Below are 11,574 nucleotides of genomic sequence, written 5' to 3'. Positions count from 1 at the left end.
AAATCTGCGAATGTAGTCATCCCTTGAAAGTGTTAAAAAAGCCACCTCTTTGTAACCCTTTATTGAGTTTAAAAGAAAGCTTTGATCCTTGTGAAACCCTAAACCGCCCCTGGGAGAATTCTTGCAATGGATGCCAAGTTAGCTATCATTTTAATGGCTTCTCTATCCTACGGTCTTTTTGAAGGAGGAATGGATGTAATTTTTGAAAACATTAATCTATACTATTAGTTAAGGAAAGGTGGGGCGCGGGTGCCATGTGGCAGCCCCCCACCTCCCCCACCAAAAAAAAGAGAATGCAAGAGCCCCTGCAAATATCGCGCCCATCCTGACGCGAAGTGTTGGGGCGAGTCTAAGCGCGGAGCGACTAGTAATAGATGGAAAGGGATGGGAAAGAAGATAAGGCCTCTCTACATCTTACGTGTAAAAGCACGGAATCGCAAAAGGCGAACATGGATAAGGAACCTTACTGGAGTCTTTAAAGTTAACGAGGTGTAGCTGTGTGCGTGACTTGAGCTCAGAGAACCGCGTGCGTAAGGCTGTGGGGCAACTCTGTGCCGAAAATTCCACGCGTCTCTGGATACTTCCAGAGACTGCTGGTAGGTAACACCCCTCTCTCTCTCTCTCTCTCTATCAATCCATGTATCGACCGTGGAAATCTACGTTTTCTTCTTCTCCACGTTCACGGCTTTCATCTTCTCCTCTTTCTCCTGCTATAAATATGCAGATCACCAAGTATATCTCGCCAATTATTACCAGCGCCCCAAATGGACTTCCACCACCATCATTCCGCCCCTCCTCCTCCGCCGCCTCATCATGATCATCATCACCCCTATCCCGGCCCTCCTCCGCCTCCCCCAGCCCCGGTGATTATCATTAGTCCTCCTCCTCCTCCCCCTCCCGATCTTCATCATCCTCCCCCACCACCACCTCCGCATCACTTCGCCCCTCCACCTCCCCCTCCCCCCCACCACCACCACCACCACCCTTAGAAACATGTAAGCCTCTCTCTCTCTCTCTCTCTCTCTCTCTCTTTCTCAGATCATATATGTTTATGCTGGCCTCTTTAGAACTTCCCGAGCGCTTACCTCGCTCCATCTAACGTAGGGCGAGTTTTAGCTTAGCCCCTTCACTCCACCACCGGAACCATGGACCAGCCTTTGTTACCTGCGTACCTCCTTTTGACCATCCTGTTACGCTATACCCATCGAGGCCTTCCCCTCCTCAAGGGAAGTACTTTTCTTACAAATACTTTCTTCTAGAGAATTGTAATCTTTCTCCCAATATCGGTTGTATCTCGAGATCCATGAAAAATACGTGCAATTATACCAGTAGCACAAAACCCACTGAGAATTAATATGTATAATGATGAATAATGGTAGTTCTGATCAACAAATGCAGGATATTTTTATTAGCAGCATCTGCGATACTCTCAAGGATTAAGGTGACGGGGCCAATAGAGAGTCGTCTAATGGTCCTGCGTTATAGATTTTTCTCTTAAATGGGTTCCATGACAATCTTTCAGTAGTCTAACCGCTAAGTATATGTATCATATGATACTTTCAGTAGTCTAACTGCTAAGTATATGTATCATATGATACTTTTCATATAAAGTTTGGGATATTTTGATATTTTTATGAAGTAGGCGTAGTTATAAATGAAAGGCTCACATAAGAGTGGCAACTCAGGGATTGAGTAACATTTGAAGGATGTATTATTGTACAAGGGGATTGTTAAGGTTTTACCAAATTTACAATATAAAGAATGTTACACATCTCAATTGTATAACTTGCAAGAACCTTACAGCACACCAAGGGAATTTGCATCATAACTTTTACGTGGCTATAATTAGTTCTCTTTGGTGCAAGTATCTCATTGAGTTGGGTTGGGGATATTAATTTATTTGTCCCTTTACTTTATCTTTGTGAAATAACTTGCTCTATTTCCTTCTTTGTGCTCTATTTTCTTTTTTTATAGTTTTTAAGATTTCTTGCTTTGATAAAATAGCAAGAACTAAGCTGTCTGCCTGATCTAAATTGTCATGTTTAGCTCAAAAATCCATTTCTCATCTCTCTCTCTTCTTTTTTTTAATTTTTTTTTTCTTCTCAAATTCCCTCTCTCTCTCTCTCTCTCTCTCTCTCTCTCTCTCTCTCTCTCTTATTTTAGTTTATTTTCTCCTCTTTTTGTTCTCTCTCTCATCGCTTTCCTCTCCCCAATTTGCTTCTCTTTCTCTCTCCTTTTATTCTCCCCCCTCTCCCTCTCTTTTTTTTTCTTCTCTTTTTTCATTCTTTTTTTAGTTTTTTATTTTCTCTTTCCTTTTCTCTTCTCTCTCCTTCTTATTTCACTTTATTTTCTCTCCCTCCCCCTTAGTCTCTCTAAAGTTTGTAAATTTTATATTTTTCTTATATTCTTTATGTTTATGTTCTCTCTCTCTCTCTCTCTCTCTCTCTCTCTCTCTCTCTCTCTCTCTATATTGAAGCTTTAATGAAAAAAGGGAGGGGGAAGGAAAAATAAGATATTGCAAGTAAGAAAAGAGGGGAGGAGAGGAGTTTTGATTGAAAAAGGGAGGTTTGGAAAAGGGGATAAGTTCGGAAACCCCTCTGGAGGTTCAAGGCTTTTCGAACCTATAGCAAAAATAATATAGTAGTAAGATATAGAAAGTTGGGATTTACAAAAGGAAAATTGATTGTTATATTACTTTAAAAATATTTAATTTAAAAAAGAAAATGAAAAAAACATTTAATTAGCAAAAAGAAAAGTAAAGAAAATTTTTATTATCATTATACTGAAAAGAAATATATAATTTGATTTTGCTAGTAGAATATAGACAATTGAGAATTTAAAGGGAAATCTAGCTATCTTTTCACCTAAAAGAAATATCTAAATATTGAGCAAAAGCAATCCAAACTAGGAAACATGCCATTGTTGAATATGCATGTTTTAGGAATATTCCATTACCGTTGCACATGGTGAGGTTTATTTTTTGAGTGCACATGCGGCCCTTATAAACCCATTATATGATTTAATTGGTTAAATAGAATTTAGACCAATTACAAGTCTCTCTTTTTAAAAAAAATAAAATTCATAAGTAATTTTTATTTAATTTTAAGAAAAATATATTTCAAGTAGATGAATATTAATTGGCTAGATAGAAGATGGAGTAATTTTACTTAAAAATCTCCTTTAAAGACAAACTCATGTAAGTCTTTTTGAATGAAAACAAATAATATATTTCAATTAGATAAAGATTGATATAAAAATATTATGGTTTGAGGTAGGTAAAACCATATGTAACAAGAGGATTCTATCATATTAGCTACAAGTGAAAGCATCTCTTTCCTAGCCAACTTCTTTAGCAAAGCATGAGCTTCACCAAAAATGGTGGAACACTATCAACTAAGAACCTAAGAGAAACTTGAAGTAGCACTCTCTTTCAAAGCCATTGTCATTTTTAAACCTTCCAAATGAGGTAGGCCACATAAAAAGTTTTAAATCTCCTCGGTTATCTTCTAGAATTTGCCTTTGTCACCTACGTGCTTTTCCCTTGTTACTTATTACCTAACATAATATACTTCTAATCATAATACTTGCAATTTGACTTTATACATTTTCTTTGGATATTTTGCCACAATATTCCACACTCCATGCGACAAAATATCCAAACTCCATTGAATCCCAAACAAGATGTTATAACATTTTCATTTGCCTTCCTATAGAACACACAATAGTGGTGAGATATCTTTAAACTTGGAGAGTCAATTTTTGGTGCCAAGCTTATTTGCAACAATGTGCCATTAGAACACATTTAGTCTAAACAAGGGTGTGCTCTCCACTGCTTGGACAATCTCCTTCTCCATGTTTCTAGGGACCATCTCCATTTAGGCTTTTCGAGGATAATTAAAATCATTTCTAGTTATGGATAGATGTGACCATTTTGGATGTATTTGAAATAATGTATGCCAAAAGTCAAGCTGATAGGATATGAAGATATTGTGAAGATTTGCTACTTGTGGCAACATTATGGTAGTGCAAATTCACCGCAAGAGGTAGCATTATGGTAATGCAAATTCACCTTAGGAGGTAATACTACTATGATTGATGTAGATTCACTGCAAGAAGTAGTACTATGGTTGGGTGCAAACTAGCCTATAAGAGGTAGTACCATGGTCGGCATGTACTCTCCCTAAGGTCAGGGCTTACACTTGACCGGTTTATATATGTCTAGAGTTTAGATCACCACACAAATGAGAAATCAAACATACAATGAAGGTTCATCCCTTATGGCGGTCAAGAATTAGTAGGACTTTGGTAAGAATACTCGAAGCCCGTAGGGAAAGAATCCTTGACAGGCACAGTGCATGGGGTTGGTGCATTGGAGAGATCCCGAGAGGAAAAGAGGGTACAAGGTGAGAAAGGGACCTGGAATATTGAGATCAGAAACACTAGTGGTCAAGGTGAATACATAATGGTAAGGCCTAAACTCTCAAATGCGAGGCTAGAGGCAATGATCAAATAGGAACAAAATTCATGTTGAAAATGTTTTTAAATTATTTTAGTGTATCTATTTAAGAGCATAACACAAATACTATAAACAAGATAATTAAAGAAGTTGCTTTTGAATGTCAAAGAGCATGTTAGATAATAAATAAATAAAAGTACATCTCGAGAGAAGCAAGAGGGCAAATTTGACCTATGGTTGCGTGGTCTCGAGAAGCCAAGAGGTTTTCTTAAAAGCATTGAAATTAAGTTTTAGAAAAGAGCTGATCGATGAATTTTTTGAGGATCCAATCTTAAAACCCAATCAAGCATCGTTTTGAGGATAATAGAGATTAGATTTTACCTTATGGATAGAGGAGTATAGTTCAACTCCCCCTTCTCTCACTCAATATGAGCCAAGTGCTTCAATTGACATGCTTTCAATCTTATGGATCAAGGCCAAGCGCTTCATATAGTGAGGTAGATCAAAGGCCACCCAATTAGACTAAAGTTTGATTATTCCTGTGGAGTGCGGATGGCAGCAACTAGGATAACCTTGAACGACTACGAAACATTACCTTCCGCAATTAAGCAATGAGTGCGTTACAACCCAATACTAAGTACTATAGTACAAACTAAGTACTAAAGCATTAAACTACTCACTAAGTTTACTAATTTATCAAGCTAACAATATAACCAAAACACTTACCATACTACTACCTCAACTAACTATTCTATGTGAATGTAGTTGGTTTAGGCTACAAAATAACAAGAGATTACTAATAAAATTGGAATAGAATTAAAATGCAATTGATACCAAACATTGATAGTATTGATTCACTCCAATCAATCATTGTAACAAAATTCATTACAAACAATGATAATGGTGATCAAGAAAAGCCACAACCATGATCAAGAAAAGCCACACTAATACATAAGAGTCATATCTAGGATTAGTTGAGATATTTTTCTTGTAGGTTTTTGTCCATTGGCCCATAGTAAAGAGAAGATGTTGTGTTTGCATTGCAATGAAAGGATTCATTTATGATGTGGTAAATAGTCATGACATTGCATTGGAATAAAATAAAGCACATATCCTATATACATGTCTTCAATATCAATGCAAATGCAATGATTTATTTATGACGTGATAAAAAGTCATGGAATTGCATTGGAATAAAATAAATCTCATATCATGTATACATGTATTGAGATCATTGCAAATTCAAGGATTCTTTTATGACATGGTAAAGAGTCATGGGATTGCATTGGAATAAAATAAATCTCATATCCTATATAGATGTCTTAAGATCACTACATTTATGATGTTATCATTAGTCTAAATAATACTTTCATGAATAAACCAATTCCACATCTTGCTTACCTACCTTAAAGGAACTACAACAAGGTATGGCTTCCCTATTGCAAATGTTGTGGGAGGAGTTTGTTCACCTATATTGCCCAAAGTAGGGAAAGGTATCAAGAATATGAAAGTCCAGGAAAATAAATATGCTAATTACTTGAAATATTCTTGTTGCTTTGGTTATGTTATTCATGCTTTTAGCAACTCTTTTCACCTCCTCTAACCTCACTAGCATCATATCCTTTCCTTTGATAGTTGCATATATTTTCTTACATTAGATGTTTGCAATCACAACAATCTCCCCTCACAATCTACATTCATAGAATTGTACCACGTACACCTAAGACTCATCTTTTGTTTACAATTTGTGGTGACCATCCTCAATGGCCTTATATACTTGCTTGCTATAGTTGATGTACCTTGGAAAACTTCTTAATTGATTAAAAGGCGGTTTACTTGAGTAGGGATGACATGATTCCTAAAGCTGGGATAGTTACAGATGAAAATTGATGAATGCTTTCCTGATGGTTGTCTAAGTTGCAAGTAGAAGCTAAATGGATATGTGCTACATAGTTACTCATCGTTTAGTAATTGAAATACACTAAAAACATATTGCTTTAGATTGTCACAAATTTGTAACTATGGTTTTACTTTACATGTATGTAGCACACTTGGTATACTTCTAGTTACACTATAATTTGGGTATGATTTGCATTGCAAATCAATTGTTGAACAAATTACTAAGATTAAAGAATACATATGTGTTGATAGTTTTGAAAATATCCTTTATAGAGAGATGAAAAAAGAACAACATCATTGAGAGCATGCATTGAATACTCCAAAAACATATCATGTAACTTGAAGAAAGAATATTATACACCAAAATCAAGATCAATACTATTGAGAGCTTGCTATGAAAACATCCATTTAAAAACATTATTGTGCATCCATACTATGAAAGAAAAGAAGAGCACTTCATAATACCACTTCAAAGTTATTACATAAAGAAAAGAAGAGCACTTCATAATACCACTTCAAAGTTATTACATAAAGAAAAGCTTTATTGAAGTCCTTCATCACTTATTGAAATGCTCTCCTCACAATTAGACAACCTCTCTCCACTTGCAATTTCTCCCACTCCAATATGTAACTTGCCTTGCATGTTTACTCTTTCTTTTGTCCAATAGAGGGGAAAGGTTTGGGATCTTCATTAATTAGCCCAATGTAGTACCAAACCCATCTCAAACCCATCCTCCATGGACTTGAATGTAATGCAAAGATGTGCACGTATATTTGGAATGGATGCTTTGTAATGCTAAATCTCCTGTTGTAGTCACATCAACAGTCTATGTGCGTATGTTTGGACTCTTGTATTATCCCCTTCATTTAAATACCATGTTAGTATCTAATTGAACAAAGAATGATCTTCACAATTATGAGTTTTACATACTTATTTCATCACGCATTTGCATGTATAATGTATCCAAATCTTGCATGGAGGGAGCTTGTACTTTATTCATGGTAGTTGCTTGGTCAACATCTATCACACCAACATCCTCTATAGTGTGTATATTAAGTGAGTCAACATGTGGCCAACCTCCTTTGAGGGTAGAACTTTTCCTGCATTCACAAGGATAAAGAACTTAGAACATAGACATATTAGGAAATAACTAGAAAATTTCTAAATAATTCATGGCAATGATATATTGAACACGTATTTTGGTACTCATGAAATTATGCACTATATAGCTTCATGGACTTTCCTACAATGGTCTTCACTTCTATTCCATTCAACATAAGAACCTTGACTTTGATGTTTACATGTTCCACGTTTGAGACCAATCACAAGTACAATATGCCCAACTATAATCAGCATTTTTTGAACATGGTACCAATGGCCATCTCTTATGTAACTTCGTATTAAAGCGTGACTCCTATCACCAGGGACAAACTTCACATGGGAACTAGGTATTTCTTTTGCTCTTTGAATGGAGTTTTTCATAAGCCTTAAAGCATTAAAGTTCTTCTTGAAACTAGCATCTTCTAGCATATCTTGATACCAATAGTATGCATGAGAAGAGCATACCAACATCTCAATCAAGCAATTGATGCGCTAACCATACAAGTTGCATTGCTCACTAAGAAAGTGACTCATCAAAAGCCAATGGTAAGACTCAATGCTACCATTTGTCTCATGGTTTGCATGGGGAATCATTCTTGTAGCACATATCCACATCCCTATATATTATAAGTAAAATCACAACATGTATAACACAAATAGTCTATTATGCATAACTTTATTAGTTTCATAAATTTATAATAATATAAGCATATTGTTATATATAGGGTTACCTATACAAGAGGACCATGTATCCTTGTACTTGATGAACTATGCTTCATCTTTGTATTTCTCAAAAAACTGTAAGAGTAGAGTATGAGCCTCCTCTATCCTAGCATTCTCATGTGAATTAGGCATACCATTCATGTTTATAATGCTACCAAGTGCTCTAAACATATAAGCATGAACTTGAAAATCGTTGACCTTATGCACAAGGTTTTTTAGCCCACTCCTTATATGCCATATACATAGATATATAGTAACACCAAAAACATCTTTGAAAATACAAATCGATAAACTATTTTATGGTTAAAAACCTTGCTTTTGTAACTATAAAAATGTAACTTTTGTATAAAAACCTTTTTGAATGGCATTGACTTCTATTTGAGCATCAGCTACCATAAAAGCATTTGGTTCCCATGACTTGTTACAGTTCAAGATTCGATTTCTGAGTGTAACTAACCATGATGTAAGTGATGTGGTGCAAGAAGAAGATGTAATGATCCACACCACAAGCATTCCATTGTGAAAGTGATCAAACACAAGAATAATATACAAATGGAATTGGATAGAGAAGCTTTAAAATTTAAAAAATACTTAGCGATAACATAATTACAAAGTAAAAACCAAGAAATAATTATTATTATAGTACCTTATTAATATTGAATGTCACATCCATTGCTAGCAAGCTATTGTATCCATACTTGCTGAGCATTTGAAGTTGGCATATCATTTGGATACTCAATATTAAAGGGTTATCTTCATCATCATACAGTTGATAAAAGAATGTACTATGAAGATTGGCTAAAGCCTAATTATGTATGCTTTTAGCATCATTTGAAGTAGTCTTAGAGATAACACTTCTAACTTCTTTGCAATACTTAGTAGATTGCAAAGTGTCAAGAAAGTGTCTCTTATGGCTTGGAATGTGCCTACGATAGTACTTTGCTGAATCAATTGAATATGTTGCATGAGTATCATTTGGGGAGGGAAGCCCTTGAGCAACATTTCACAAATCCAATCCTTCATTCCATATGATAGCCATGGCGCAAATGCAATTTGGCATCGTGGATTTGACACACATTAGGAGCCATGGCAAATATCTCCAACATGATATGTATGTTGCTATTGCACATAATTAATGCAAGTGATCCATGGCCATATATGTGATTGTGATATCCCAAAGTGGCATAAACATCCACATGGCCTTCTACAAGAGACAGCATGCCTTTTGTTTACTGGCCACGGTTCCAAAGGCTTATCCCTTGAGTCCTTTGGTCCATAGTCACACCAATACCTATACCATATCCAATAATTTTTTCCTTTGAAAACGAAGGTTGAATGCTTTTGTAACATGATGTCATATGAAATTAAATGTACTTACACTTTTAGCTCCCTAAAATTATCGTGCTTTGGTTTTTTTAACGACCCTTTATTGTATTATTTGGTCCATTAGAGACAAGTTTGTAGGAAATCAAGCGTTTCATTTTCACTAAATTCGGAAATGCAATCCATGGGAATATAAGCTATACTCATGAGCTCATATTTAAAAGAGGTATTCCCCCCCACTAACTTCTCCCATTGCAAGGATGAAGCATGAATGGGCCCTTGTGCAAAACAAGTTTGTGGGGCATCAAACCTCTCATTTTCACTAAAATCTGCAATGCAATCCATGGGAATATAAGCTATACTCATGATCTCATATTTAAAAGAGGTATCCCCCACTAACTTCTCCCATTGCAAGGATCAAGCATAAATGGGCCCTTGTGGTAGCAATTATACGTTCATGCATGGTTACGTCTCGATTAAATAAAAAGCTGATGATATGTTGACATATAATTTTGGAATAGTTTGAACCAAAGAATACAAAAGACCTAGCTTTTGTTGAATAATCCTAGTATTTAGAAATTGAATTTGTTGAAACGAACATTATTAATATATGTTTTTCCAAAGTTGCACATAAGCACACATTGCACACATTGTGTAGATTAAATTATAATGATTATTCAAATAATAACAAATTCAAAATGAGCAATGATATGTAGCTCACCTCAGTGTGTATAGACATAATGAAAATATTGAATATATTTTGACAAGAAGTTCACGCTTCCATAGATGACATAACACAAGAGCCATACCCAATGATATTTTAGCTATGGACAAATGACTCTCCTGATAATAATCTTCAAAGGTGCTTTTCTTTACCAGTAACATGGCACCAAGGCGAATTCAATAGAAGATGCTAAAAGAGGGGGATGTACATTGAGTTTAATGAGCACATCCCTAAGGAACTTTAAAGAAACTATGGCAGTGTCAAATGTGTTGAGTGAGTATGCTTTGCAAAAGCACAAAAGCATAATTAGCATGGCGTAGTAAAATATCAAAACAAAGTGTGCTAGAAGTAAAATAAGATACTATTGCAAGCACAAGTAGACTGCAAAATTGATTCCTTTCAATCGAATATTGCACCTCCTACAAGCATGTCTATGGCCATAAGTATTAGTAAATGATTCTATACAGCATGTACTACAAGACTATGATCCTAATCACAACCACTACAATAAATAGTCATGGATATTATGCTTTTATCATGATTTCAAGCTATTTGTTTTCATTCACTAAATCGCACAGTCTATGTACTAGTTTGTCATACATAAATGCACTCTATATTCAAGATTGGTCTATACAATGCATTAAATTGATCAATTTGTATTTGTAGATAATACTTGCAAAAATCAACCGGTTGATCAAGAATTAATGTAAAATGAGATAGATGTGGCAAACACCTCATATGTTTCAAAAAGCTTTATACACATAAAGCATGCATAGAAGTGGAACAATGAGATGTGAGAATTGTATCCACCAAAGCCCTTAGATATTGATAATCTTTGACATTAGACAAATGAAGAAGGAGAAGAAAACAACTTATTGCATTCGAAGACTTTAAAGCATTCACCAAGCTACCATAAATGTGTTTCAATGGACCAAAATTGGTTTTGTGAGTAATACCACTATCCTTAGAGACAACATAAAGGGTTACTTTTGTGAGTAATACCACTATCCTTAGAAACAACATAAAGCGTTACTTGGATGTCATGGCGATCTTGTGAATCTATAAGTATCTAAGTTAAAATTGCTTAAGTTATGGTCCCAGGATGTAGTAAGGTAGTCTAATACTTATGATAACATTGTGCAACATTAAGAAGATTGCTTGAAGCTTGAGCTATCAAATCTACAAAAGTAACCATTGGGGGGGTAAAGCCAAACAAAATATGGCAGTTTGAAAATGTAAACAATTGGCAGTCAAAAAGAGAGCCTACTCATGAGGAAAAAACCTACTCCATCACAAGAAGCCAATGCCATGACTCCCCGGTAGTGTGACTGAACAAAGGTAAAAGTT

The 11,574-nt window shown here is 35.4% G+C and overlaps 1 long non-coding RNA gene across 1 annotated transcript; it reads left to right on the top strand.

The window, feature by feature from the left end:
• Positions 1-367: 367 nt before the first annotated feature.
• LOC148021621 (uncharacterized) lies at positions 368-1,414 on the top strand. Its single transcript, XR_015694354.1, has 2 exons — positions 368-596; positions 725-1,414. It is a non-coding gene; the product is annotated as an uncharacterized LOC148021621 (long non-coding RNA).
• The last annotated feature ends 10,160 nt before the right edge of the window (positions 1,415-11,574 follow it).

This window comes from Lygodium microphyllum, chromosome 17 (genome assembly GCF_053477565.2).
Source record: "Lygodium microphyllum isolate KBCC chromosome 17, Lygodium_microphyllum_v1.1.10, whole genome shotgun sequence".
NCBI lineage: Eukaryota > Viridiplantae > Streptophyta > Polypodiopsida > Schizaeales > Lygodiaceae > Lygodium > Lygodium microphyllum.
This window is presented reverse-complemented; position numbering and strand designations above follow the sequence as displayed.